This window comes from Haemaphysalis longicornis, unplaced genomic scaffold, assembly GCF_048455015.1.
Source record: "Haemaphysalis longicornis isolate Haplotype H1 unplaced genomic scaffold, Haemaphysalis longicornis Haplotype H1 scaffold_4, whole genome shotgun sequence".
Taxonomy (NCBI): Eukaryota; Metazoa; Arthropoda; class Arachnida; order Ixodida; family Ixodidae; genus Haemaphysalis; species Haemaphysalis longicornis.
In genome coordinates, this window is record NW_027526361.1 from 112,380,583 (window position 1) to 112,394,043 (window position 13,461).

Below are 13,461 nucleotides of genomic sequence, written 5' to 3' on the forward strand. Positions count from 1 at the left end.
GAAGCATCTCAAGGTCGGGGCGATGTCCCACCCTTGTTGTTGTTCCGCCGTCCACACCTGCTCGGCTTGCTGAACGCCCGGTGGTGTCTTACCCTTTAATGGCTCCTGGAGCGACAGTGTTGCCGGTGTCTTCCTGGTCTGGCACGAGACGAGCACGCTTCCCCTTTAACGGCTCCTGGAGCGACAGTGTTTCCGTTGTCTTCCTTCGCCGGCATAGACGAGCACGCTTCACGCGCCTCCGACGTTTCATCATCGTCGGCAGCGGCGTGCGTCGGCGAGTCTCGGCGGGCCGTGTTTACAAGCAGCCCACTACCATTCGGGGAACGTGCATCGACCTCATCTTCCGCAACTTTAGGGTTCATTCACTACAACAGCCCTTGACGTTACATTTCACAGACCATAAGACGGTCATAATCAAAGCGGAACGCCGACCACAGATCGACGTCACCTACATTGAACATGATGATGATAATGCTAAATAAAGACAAACTCATACCACGTACAACGTCTCTCTCTCTCTCCTTAGTGCCTCTCCACTCTAACACCCCCCGCCCCAATAAAATTACACCATCTTCCCGTAGGGGAACCCTGAGTTGTATGCGAAACGGCCACGGGGTCACCGCAATTTCCCATTTTATAGTTCCGGTAAGTGAAAAGTGTGGTAGTTACCGTGGAAACCAAACGGTAAATATAATGGTAGCTACGTACCTCAACCTAGCGGAAACGACGAACTGAAAACTAATGGGCACTTGAGTCGACCCCTTGCCTGCTTCGCATACTACTCAGGGTTCCCCTACGGGAAGACGGTGTAATTTTTTTCCATTCGTTTTAAAGCAAAGCTGTTTGTGGCTAGGCTTTCCGCACTTCTTAAAGAAATTCCGGGGTCTCAAGGTGCGTTTGCAGTGCGTGATGTTATTCGGGGCAAGGCATTCGCGTGTGTGCATTTGTTTACCCTTTGAGGCGCGAGGCATTCATAGCGCAAGCCATTAGTTTGTGTTTACGTGTGTATATTTTAGGTGCGGAGTGCCTTAGCACCGCACTATGTCCGTCGGCGTCCGTGCGCATAGCATTTACAATCGCGAAAAATCACACAGGCGCAGGGACGATTCGAGCCTGTGCCTGGCAGACCAGACAGAGTTAGTGTCACAAGTCTTACCCATTGGGCTACTACCGTGAGTTGGTACCCGAGAGTTAAACGGCTTGCTCCCTCGCCTGTAACGGTGCGGAGTACCTTAGGACCTCCCAATGTCCGTCCGCTTCCATCCGTGCACACACTACCATCAAGCAAAAATCAAGCGAAATTCGATTTGAGCCGCGAGTTGCAGTTTCATTTAGGGAATAATCAAGGTGCCACTCATGGCTTAAATCGAATGGCGGTCGGGGCGCAAATCGGGTGTCACTCGGGGCGCAACTTGGATGTCATTTCGAGTCCCCGTAGTCCGCACCCTAGCCACCATCCACGGCGTGGAGATGGTGCCATTTATTTGCTTCTTTTTACTTGGCTGCGCACTTCCTTTCACTCGACCAGTTGCCGTCCTTCATTTCTGAATTTCACGTTTCTTCCACCATCGTAATGGACAGACCGCATACACTCCGTACTCCCGGGAAGCGAATTTCGCGCAAAGAGCTCTGCCAGGAAAAGAGACGAGAATGGAATCGTGGTGGGACGGCAGCAAGCACCATTGAAGATTTTCTGGAAAACATCAATCGCATGCATGCAAGTCAGGCAAGGCGGCCAACGCCGCTACACAGAGTACGCATCACAATGGAGCAGGTATACCATGCTGCTGAATTTAAAGACACATTCTTGCTCCTTCAGCGGCGTCGTAGGACTGAACATTATAAACGTTATTGTGTGTTTGTATGGGTAACACTTACCAGCAAAAAGACATTCGGGTGATCAGTCGGTGGACCATGTAATTATGCATCTCAAAAAACACCGAGTGTATTTTGATATGCAAATTTGCAACATATATGAGGCGTTTTTTTTCTTCAAATTGGCCAGATCCAGAAACCGAAACAAACCCGGATAAAACTGAAGTGTTCAAGATAAACTCGGCAACTTTCCCCTAAAAAGGGGGTGGCAAGAAAATTGTTGAGATAACGCCCTGAAAGCGCGCACGCAGATCGTAATGCGTACCGAAAATGAGCCAGATCCTGCTGTTTCACACATCAAAACGAGCCAAATCCGCTTGCGCAACGGGCGCTTGCTCTTTCGTGGGTGTTTTTGGAAGTTAACTTTTTTTTGCTCTTCAGAGCTGGCTTATTATGAATTCAGACGGCGATTAGGAGATCAGCGAAAGATCTGTCCCCAGATGTAAACGACGAATTGAACAGAAGAAGAAGTTAGGAAAATGAAACTAAGAGAGGTGAAACAATGATTTCATTTCGTCTCACCCTACACTCTAAGAAGACGAGGAGTGCTGGGCACTCTGTCTAGGAGTAAAAACTTTTGTCCCATATTTCACTCTCTTTGGCAGCATTGGGCGACTCTTCCGAGGAGTAGCGCGTGGCGGCCAAACGAGAGGCGAAACACTCCTCGTGGGATTTACTTGCTGCTGTCGAAGCGGAGTACTTGAACCCTGTGTGGGAATTGCTATGCCATGTACAAGGCAGCGTTCCGTCACTCCCTTTAGGCGTGAATAAGCTCTATTGGTTTCGGCATTCCCCGATACTGCAGACGGGTACTACTACTCTCTCTTGTAAAGCATCTCGTTACGCCTCAAGAGCGTTCTGTTATTCCCCGCGAGACAGCGTGTTTTCGCTCCGCCTGCTACTAGACCCCCCCCCCCTCCTCACGATGGTACTATAGGCAGTTACAAGCAAACAAAACAGGACAAGCCATTTTGAAACATGGAAAAGAAGAAAAAACAAGGTCAGACTTTATTTTTCAAAAAAATACCACAACAATCGGTTCATTGTGCAACTTCACACAAAAAGCAATTCATTTTGAATTAAAATATCACAGCATAAAAACGGTTCTTACTCCACATGCACACAGGAGACGTAACGCCTATTGAGGATACATCCAAGAAAAATTCAAAAATAAAAATGCAGCAAAGCAATTGATAACACTGAAATACAAACATTAAATTAAGACAATAAAAATGACATTAACACCCACAAATAAAAAGGTACTGGCATTAGCACGAAAACGTCAGTAGAAATACAGCAGTGGGAAAATAGTTAACAGTATTAACATAAAACAAAGTGGCCTTAGTACATCAGTGAGTGCTTCACATGGACTGGAAAGCCAGCTCTTATTTAGGACACATCAAAAACATTTACAAATAAATTTTGCGAAACAAAAATCTTGGACTAAACCTATTCAGCGTGGATTACTATTAGCGCATTACAAGGTGCAATCAACACAAAGATACAAAGCCACTGACACGGGAACTTTGCAACAGATATAGGTTGGTGGGACAATAGGAAACCACCGGAAACATTCCCACTGGGTTTTTTAGGCGGGTGGTTCACAAATGAGGATGCGCTAGTAAGATTTAAAAAAGGCATAACTTGCTATTAAAAACAAACACGTTCTAGCTGAATGCTGCATAATGTTGGTGGCGGCCTTCAGAACAGTACCGACCAGGGCACCGTGCTTGAGCCGAAGTAACGCCTACAGAAGCAAGAAGGTGCGCTTCCCCTTTGAAAACACAGACAGCAGCAATGGGAACTCATCCACGATGTCCAAGGATGTGAGCAGAAGTGTCTTGAATGCGACGGCCACTCCTGCTGACGCCTCGGGGATCTCGTTCTCTCTCAGGAAAAAAAAATCTTCGGGCAAGTACCGTCTTCCCGTGGTTCCTGCATAGGTAGAAAGAGGGGGACAGCAAAGATAAGTTCAACAATGAAAAAAAAAAATTGACGAGTTTGACGACGTGATAGATTAGTTTTTGCGCAGAGTGAACGCATTGAACCCGTATTGGAATGCAATACTGCTTGGCGCAGTCACAAGTCTACATGCGAATGTGCGGTGACCTTGGATGCAGCCACGCTCATTGTGCCACTTGGCCAATGTCATGTCAGACAGCGCGCCCTACAGCTGTCTGCCTACGCAATGCGCCCCAAACCCATTAGTGCTTACGTGTCCGTAGCTTCTATTGTTTACCCCGCTATCGTTCCCGGTATAAAAACATTTAACAAAATTTAAGTAAAGAGAACTCTTTTTGTAACGTTATAATCCCTGATTAATTTGCATAGGATTTTGCCCTCAGCCGACTGCAACGTACGGCCCATTATACGTTCACAAGTACAGCGTGTAAAAGTTGCTATGGCGCATATAGCTACTGTTTTTTTCATTCTCGAGTACGCTTCGTTGCATGCACGCTGCAGATCGCAACACCTGATGAGAACCAATAGGCTCGTTATTGAACGATCAGAACGCTCGAACATTAAACCACACGCAGCGACGGCGACAACCGACGCGCAAAAAGTACCGTAATGGGTACAACAAACACTATGGGCGACAGCGACAAACGAAAAAAAAAAATAATGCATTGCTGCCAATGCCATTCGTCGTCGTTGCTGCCGCTCGCTCGTGGGCTGCTTCTGGCCGGTATAAGCCCGCGACGGCGACGGCCCGTCGCCTGCCGCAGTTGCCGCCGTCAGCGGCCTGTGTAAAAAAATTTTGTCTGTGTCGCCCACAATACCTGTTTGCCGTACCCAATGAGTGAGTTTTCTCGCGTCGCTCATCGGCTTAGACGCATGTAGTTACCCCTTAACAGTCCCATCTCCGGCCATCCTGCCCTCAATCAAAACGCAAAAAACCTAAACCCTGTCAGGACAGCATTTCAGTCTGCTGCTGTACGCGCGGCGGTCACTAAAATTGTTGTAATTTTAGTGACTGCCACGCGCTAGACGCGCTCCTATCACTCAGCCTATTGGACGAAATTCTTTGGAGCCGCGCAGGTCGCCACAGCTACTGCACGGCAGCCACTCTAACCCTAGCCGCCTAGCCGCCGAGCTAAGAGTACAAATCAAAACGCAAAAAACCTATCTGGACAGGATTTCAGTCTGCTGCAGTACGCGCGGCGGTAACTAAAATCATTGTAATTTTAGTGACTGCCACGCGCTAGACGCGCTCCTATTACTCAGCCGATTCGCGCAGGTAGCCACAGCTACTGCACGGCAGCCACTCTAACCCTAGCCGCCGAGTTAAGAATACAGGGTAGCGCTGCGACTACTCGCGCGACCGTGCTTCTTACCTGCGAAAACATTCGGCTAGGATACCAACACTACACGAATCAAAGGGATTGAAACGGTGCAAGACTCGACGCTGTTTGCACACGGGTACAAAAGCCGCCCTTCAAATCTAAGCAACGGTCAAAATGAGTGACGAAAACATTAGGGTTAGCCGCTTCCGCGGACCGAAGCTAGAGAGCAACTCGCCTTCGCTAAATACACAAGATAAGAATACCAGGTTAACTAATGGCTTACCTCCACTTCCAGCCAGCATTTCTCCGTCCGGTAGATAAATCCATGGTCGTCATCCCAAGATCCCAAGCTTAAGGCGCGAAGCCTGCAAAGGCAGCGACTGCACACCGGCTGGTCCGGCGGCTTGCGCGCGCATTGCTACACAGTGCCTATAGTTCCGGTATCGGCCTCTGCGCCGCCGCAGCTGTGATGTCCATCCGAAATAAAAACTAGTTCCACGCATGCACGCACGCACGAACGAACTAATATACGGCTTGCTTACGTGTTCGTGATCTAACGCTGACGCACAGGCATGCAGGCAGTTAGCGAGCACGCGTCACACTGCGTTCAAGCAAGTATGACGATAAGGGCAGGTCAAACTTCCCATGTTGAGTAAGCCGTCTCCGAAGCTTCGGATAATTCTCGCGCCGAGAATGCTGGCGCCGAGAAGGCGAAAACGAAAACAGACACCGGCAGCCTGCCGAGGGGCCAAGCCCGGAGCACGAAACACCTGAAACCGCCACCGTCGCAGCGAACGCGGCCGGATGTTTATACCAACGAGTGAGAGCTTTGGAGTCTTGCCTGGGGCGTGTCACGTGTGTGTGCTGTTCGCCGAGGAGAGTCGCCCCACGCCTGCGCACCGCGTGAGACGTTTTCTCCCCTTGCTCTTCTGTCCTGATCCACTGTAACCTCAGTTTTCTCAATAATTATACCTTTAATTCTCAAAACCTAGTTTCTCCTATTCGATGCGAGCACGCGTCGTACTGTGTTCAAGCAAGCATGACGATAAGGGCAGGTCGAACTTCCCATGTTGGATGAAGCGTCTGTTTGAAAGTCCACTTCGTGCGTAGCACATGGTTTACAAAGCGCAGCCCTGTGTTCCGCGCTGGCGGGACATTACGGTCTGGCGCGATCAGTCGTCGCTCGCCCGGTTCTTGCGGGTACACCGCCTGTGTCGGTTTTCACCGTAGACGCGAGATCGCGTGGCGGAAAATCCGCCGTGGTAGTACGCCGTATATTCGTCGGGCTGAGCTACGGAGACGCGGCGTCCACCGCCGCGCCCCCGCCGCTGGGACGCCCTCGGTGTAATCGGCGTAATCGCTGAAATCGGCGCGCAGTATTCTTTCCTCCGTGGTGCGCACCTTTTATGATGCATAGTCTGACAACTCTTTAAATGTCGATAACTAAGCCATTACAGAGGAAAAACAAAACAAAGAAACAAAACCAAATCGAGACATGCGTTTTTTTAGTTTTGTCAAGCTTGCTCCATTCATGTCACTTAACGCTGCGAGCAATCGTTACATGAATTCATATTCTTGCACGTTTAGAATACGCGGCGGAAGTACTCGGGGGCTTTTTACACAACTGCTTTATATAATATATACGTATGCAAATAAAACATCGCTGATGAGTTGGTGTGCGTAAATGGTAGGAGTGCCTCTCCATGCTTACTCCCGCACTTGACAAGAATGAAATTGCAATTTTACTCTTCGTACTGGAGAGAGGAGACGATGTGCAGCTTTACTCTTCACTGGTGCGGGAGCGGAACTGGGGCTGCACTCCGCCGCGCACGAGAAGAGTACGCTGTCAGTTTTGCTCTTCCTCCTCATGGGAGCGAACATTACATCCAACTCCCCGCAGCTTTCGAGGGGAGCGCGCCAACGCTTGCAGGAGTACAATGACTGTTGGACTCTTCAACTACTCCCCCGATTTCTTAGAGTGTACTCGACCAAATAACTCTGGCTATATTTTTTTACTTTCCTACTTACCATTTTAGTACTTAACTAAATTGCCGCCGCTAACAAGCCCTGGCAACTCTCCCTCCTCCTCTCTCTCTTTGAGAGTACAATTCAATTCACTAAAGTCAAGAAGATCCGAGCAGCCTTCTTGCAAAGCGTTTTGCAAATTCATGGTAAATAAATGAAGAGCTTGCCTATTTAGTGAGTGCCTTCCGGCGTGCCTAAGTAAGTCATCCTAGAGAAGAATTCCAAAAGCGCTGGTAATGGTGCCAAGAGGACTCACCTGCTCTCCATGTATAGTTCTACGGTTGTCGAAGCCCTGTTGCGTATTTTTAATGCCTCTTCCTCCAAAGCTCAATCGCACCATGCTTGAAAGTTAATTTAAATAAAGTTTTCATAAGAATGCTTCATCAACTCTAATGTTTGAGTTCAATATGAGCCAAATCCAACGTTATCACCCCCTTATCACCCCAATATTGCTCCTATTTACGGCATAATTTTTAATTACTTGTGCCCGTAAACTTCCCCTAGCTGACATGTAAAATGTATCATGTAATAGCTTTCACGGCATTACGTTTAGGTCCGGTAACAAATTTCCCCTTGTTTCTCAAATTAGCGTCAGGTGGATGTGGCTCATTTCGAAAAAAAAAAACGCCTCATATGTGGGTCATTCCATGTGAAATGTCCCAGCCATAAAATCGACCATCACGGATTCGCTCAATAAAAATTGTGGGTCATCATCGCATGGCCCACAATGCTCCCTGAAAGTGGTTTTCTCCGAAAAAAATTTGTTCCTTTTCTAGCGGCCCTTTTACCTCCAGGGTTAAAAGCAAGCTTACGTCTGTGAAAAAATTCATGAAAAAGTAACTTCTTTCACAATAGTCACCATTTTTTGTGGACATCATGTTGACCCCCTGGGCTGCTCTATGCCGCATTTTAAGAATATTTTCCTTTTTTTTTGCTGTTATTGCGCCATTCAGAAAATACACGATGTAAAGCGTTTTCAAACATTTTTAGCAAATACGAGCACATTCTCCCAGCATATGAAGCATTTGGACCTGTATCTCAGCATTGTGGGCAATTGGTGAAAACTATATTTACACTGAAAGAAGGTGAAATGTGCGAGAAAACGTTTGTCAAACTTGGAAAAATCTCCTTTCTGGCCCATATTCACCTTCAATTTGCGCATTGTTGTGCTCGTAGTAAACATATCAAATACAAGCCATTCACTAGTACATATGATCGTAGTTTATTTCAGAAAGTTTAATCCGAACAGTTTTTGTTTTAGCAGAAAAAAAATTTTCAATTTGTACAGTGACACTATTTCACCCCGCTGTTCCACAGAGCGTCTTCTCTGCACGGCATGGCATAAAAGAGGCGCGAGCCAGCGGGTTCGCGCTACAAGAACGCATTTCGCCGCAATGGTCTCTGTAGCGTCAGTACAGGAAAGAGAAATAATTCGCCTGTTAGTGGGAAAGGTACAACGTGGAGCTAGCGGTGGTGCGCCTGTTCCATGAGTACGGGCCTCAACGGCTGGACATCAGATGTGCATTTAAAGCATCGGGTTATTTAAAGCATCGGGTTATGCAATTCCCCCTTTCCTGGGCCGGCCGCTGTCCGCCAAACAAGAACTGAGGGACGTACCAGGTCCTTGGAACTCTTCCAAACGTGCCGCTCGTGCAACGAAAGCCTAATTGGCATACCTAAAAGACACAAGTCTTGATCAGACTTTGTAATTAGTTAAAACCATATGTATTCCTCTTCATCATTATAATCATCATCGTCATCGCATTCATCTGGCGTAGCAAGCAAGGCATCTTAGCTGGGCTGACATCGCGAGTTTTCATTAAAGATTGTTCTCTCTCTCTCTCTCTCCATTCCCCCTAACGCAATTAAATAAATCTGTTTAGCTCGATGACTCCGCCGCTGGTTATTTCGTAATTTCCGGCATACTTCTAGATACCACGTATAACATACCCTGCTTCTTTAAATGCAAATCCATGTCCAGCCTGCCGTTGAGCTACCCGTACTCATGGAATGGGAGCACCATCGCTACTCCACGTTGTACTTTCCAGACTAACACGCGAATTATTCCTCTTTCCTGTACTGACGCTACAAATACCATTGCGGCGAAAGGTATTCTTGTAGCACGAACCCGCTGGCTAGCGCCTCTTTCAGGCCGGCAGGTGCATGCCGGGCAGAGAAGACGCTCTGTGGAACAACGGGGTGAAGTAGTGTCACTGTAAAAATTGAAAATGTTTTTTCCCTGCTAAAACAAAAACTGTTCGGATTAAACTTTCTGAAATAACTGCGATCATTTGTACTAGTGAATGGCTTGTATTTGATATTTTTACTACGAGCACGACAATGCGCAATTTGAAGGTGAATATGGGCCGGAAAGGAGATTTTTGAAAGTTTGATAAACGTTTTCTCGCACATTTTGCCTTTTTTCAGTGTAAATATAGTTTTCACCAATTGCCCACAATGCTGAGATACAGGTCCAAATGCTTCATTGTCTGGGACAATGTGCTCGTATTTGCTAAAAATGTTTGAAAATGCTCGACATCGTGTATTTTCTGAATGGCGCATTAACAGCAAAAAAAAAAAAAGAAAAAAACATTTTTAAAATGCGGCATAGAGCAGCCCAAGGCTTCAACATGATGTCCACAAAAATGGTGGCCATTGTAAGAGAAGTTACTTTTTCATGAATTTTTTCACAGACGTAAGTTTGCTTCACAGACGTCCCGCTTTAAACCCTGAAGGTAAAAGGGCCGCTAGAAAAAGAACAAAATTCTTTGGACAAAAACACTTTCAGGGAGCACTGTGGACCATGCGAGGATGACCCACAATTCTTACTGAGCAAATCCGTGATAATTGATTCTACGGCTGGGACGTTCGGCTGGGACGTTTGGCATGTACCCATGTTTGTTAGGGCAAAATCGTGAAGCAACCTTTTTGAGATTTCTACTGGCTACATATATCAGCAAAAAACCATCAGATATCTCGACGGGCGAATGAGATAATCACCAATTTGCGGAAACAAAATTTCCTCCATTTCCTTCATTTTGATTTGATTGTGGGGTTTAACGCGCCGACGCAACGCAGGCGATGAGGCGCGCCGTAGTGGAGGGCTCCGGATTAATTTTGACCACCTCGGGATCTTTATCGTGCGCCGAAATCTCGTACACACGGGCGTTTTTGCTTTTCGCCTCCATCAGAAAAGCGGCCTCCATTTCCTTCGTGAATAATCCAGCCTCAGTGATACCTTGAGCCATGATAAAAATGTCGTCCCGGACATTCGATTCCCCAGCTCCAGCAGTTTCCGTGGACATTGATGAATCAGCCACTCAGTCAGTCACTCAGGCACTTGTTTTTATTGCTTTTGAAAACAAAATCTCATCCGGGAAGCGTGCACATGTGATTACAGAAAACGCCATACGCTGCCCAAATATGGAGCGCGAGCTATGCCAAAGCGGGAAAATTGAATTTATTTGAATGAACCTCCACTGCATTTAGGCTGCACCGCGGTCAATAGTGTTTTGTTTCGTGTACTCAGTGGCTTCGCTGTCCATCCAAATTCACACTGTGGCTTGGCGGCAATTTTAAAGGGGGTAGCCTTTGTTCGGCTAAATCAAGGCCGAAGATGAGGATAATTTTATTCGATTGAAAACAAACATGGGTCGCTTTTCCCGGAAAAAAAAAACAACGAAGACAACGGCTTGAAAAACAGCGCGAAACCGTCCCGCGCTGTCCGAAAAGATGGCGCGCGTGCAGTGCGGAGCGGCAAACTTCAATTGCCCAAACTATTGCATTAATCAATGTAGTGGCGAGAGGGGAGGAAAGGAGCACGTGGGGTGAAAGGGGGAGAGAGGAGCTGTAGGTACGAGGAAGGGACGTCTGAAGCCTCATCTCCGCGCGATATGTTTAGCTAAGCAAACAGATACGTGCCAGAAGTTTTTACTCAGTTACGGCAATAGTAAAAAAATGTGCAAACATTCAGAAAAATCGTAATTTTTATAGCCGGATTTCGTTATCAGCAAGCATAGAGGCTGGCTAATTTTATTGTTTTATAGTTTACCTTCATTTTCTTCTCACCTGTGATGTACATTATTTGACTGAAATCAGTTTCACAACCGTGTTGCAGTAAAACCAAGACAGAAAAGCTGCTGAAGCAGGTTGAAGGGCCCTGGCCACCTTTCAAAAAAGACGCAAATCAAGCCTGAAGAGACGACTTACAAAACAAGGACCGTTAGGGACGAATGAAAGGCAAAGCTAGTGCAATACAAGCGTAGTGCATAACGAGTGCAGTACAGTTCTCAATACAAATCAGATCTATTAGAAATGTCGAGTACAGCATGGAAATAAGAGCTATTACGGTGTACTGGGCTCATAAATCATATAAGGCAACTGTCTGCATAAAAGCATTGAAACAACGACTTTTCTTTTAATGAAAACAGTGTTTAACATTGCAGGTAATAAATACTGGATACTTTGTGTCCCGTGGTTTGTGCGGCATTTATTGACGTTCCAATGTTCTGGTTTACGGGTCTTGTGGAATCAAAGGTTTTCTTTTAATCCGGTAAGCCTGGCTTTTGTGCGTCGCCGTTACTGATTAAACGCAATTTAATATGCTCACATAGCTTACAGCTTGAGATGGAATTAATTGGAACAATGCCAGTTGACTGATAATAGATCATAAAAAGAACGGCGGCGTGTAATGCCCATTTTTCTAGATAATTTGCTGATAATATATTAAATTGTGTTATACGCCAAAGTATACGCCACGTGTATGAAAAGGTTCTAATGTTTCGAGGTCTGTATTATTTATTTATCAAAAAGCACCTCAATGCGTCTAGGAATAACTATATGCGTACCTCTCTGGGCCTTCGTAAGAGCTCATCGTGAGTTGGCACTGTCGCCGAGGCTGGTTGCTTGCCTTTAGATATTCCTAGAATTCCGGAAACATTTCGAATATATTTGAGGCATACGCTAAACGAAAAATCCAAATTCCTGGCCGCTATTGTACAATGCAACAAAATTTCGAGCTTCACAGAAACTATAAATACTATTAACATCTCTGTACCTACCCAACGACGACAACTCATGCAATCTCATTTCCCACCTTGGACTTTATCACCCCTATGCATAAAACTAAACATACCTTGACGCACCTCAAAAAACATTATACCTCAGATATGCCTCCTTCAATATAGCACTTGCCCATATGAGTAGCCGATACTATCATTAGGCCAACATTTTTACTGATGGCTCATCTACGCCTGACTGGAGTTCTTCTGGGCTCTTCATTTCATCAACCGGCCTAGCACTCTCATACCCTCTTGAGCGCCCAACGTCATCTACATCTGCTGAGCTTCATGCCATCAAACAAGCACTTCGCTACATTCTCAATCAGCAGCCAGCACAATGGGTAATCTTCACAGATTCGAAGACACCACTGCAAACCCTTAGACGTGCCAGCTGCCTCAGCATTCACGAGCATGTATCCCGTGCTGTCTCCTACCTACATCATCCAGTCTGCGTCGCCGGGAACCACGTGATACTGCAGTAGATCCCTGCCCACTGCGGCATCATAGGCAAAGAAAAAGTAGATGAGGCTGCCAAGAGATGATTACGGCTGTGGAACGTGAGGAACATTTTCTTCACAATGTTCGATGCCTCGAGACTAGCAAAGGAGCTTGGTTTCAGCGAAAGAAGCACCTTCTGGTCTCTCCCGGAAAACCAGCACCCATTCCTGCATCATGTCGATCCAATTTTGGCACTGAGGTTACCGGAGCGACTTCCACATAGGCTGTCTAGAGACTTTGCCCTATCGATTACGTCTCAACGTAGGGCTCACACAATCCCACCGCTATCGCCGTGGCGTAACCTCAAACCCGCATTGTGACAACTGCGGTTCACCAGAAACCTTCGATCATATTTTACTAAAGTGCCGTACATACGGTCAAGCAATAAACAACCTCGCACAGAAGATAAACTGCCTCAACCACAGTTTTCTAACTTTAAAAGCCCTTCTGGGACCATGGTCATCTCGCTCGTCTCAGAGTAAAGTGCTAGCCGTATTATTTGAATACTTTGTTAGAGCGCGACAGAGAGACGAGCTGAGACACGTCTGAACGCTATGCCGTGCACCCAGAAACTGGGGCCTCGTTTTATTCCACGCTCGTGGCGTTCATGGCTGCTTGCGCACCGGCGCCGCGTGGTCCCTCATAGGACAGTCCACGGGACAGTCCACGAAGGACAGTCCAGGGGACGAAAGGTTGTCTTGCGCCTGGTAAGGAACCAG

General features: G+C 46.7%; 1 long non-coding RNA gene across 1 annotated transcript; it reads right to left on the minus strand.

The window, feature by feature from the left end:
- Positions 1-2,939: 2,939 nt before the first annotated feature.
- LOC144180498 (uncharacterized) lies at positions 2,940-5,568 on the minus strand. The gene is made up of 2 exons (XR_013324442.1): positions 5,443-5,568; positions 2,940-3,810 (listed from the first exon to the last, which is right to left on the minus strand). It is a non-coding gene; the product is annotated as an uncharacterized LOC144180498 (long non-coding RNA).
- Positions 5,569-13,461: the final 7,893 nt, after the last annotated feature.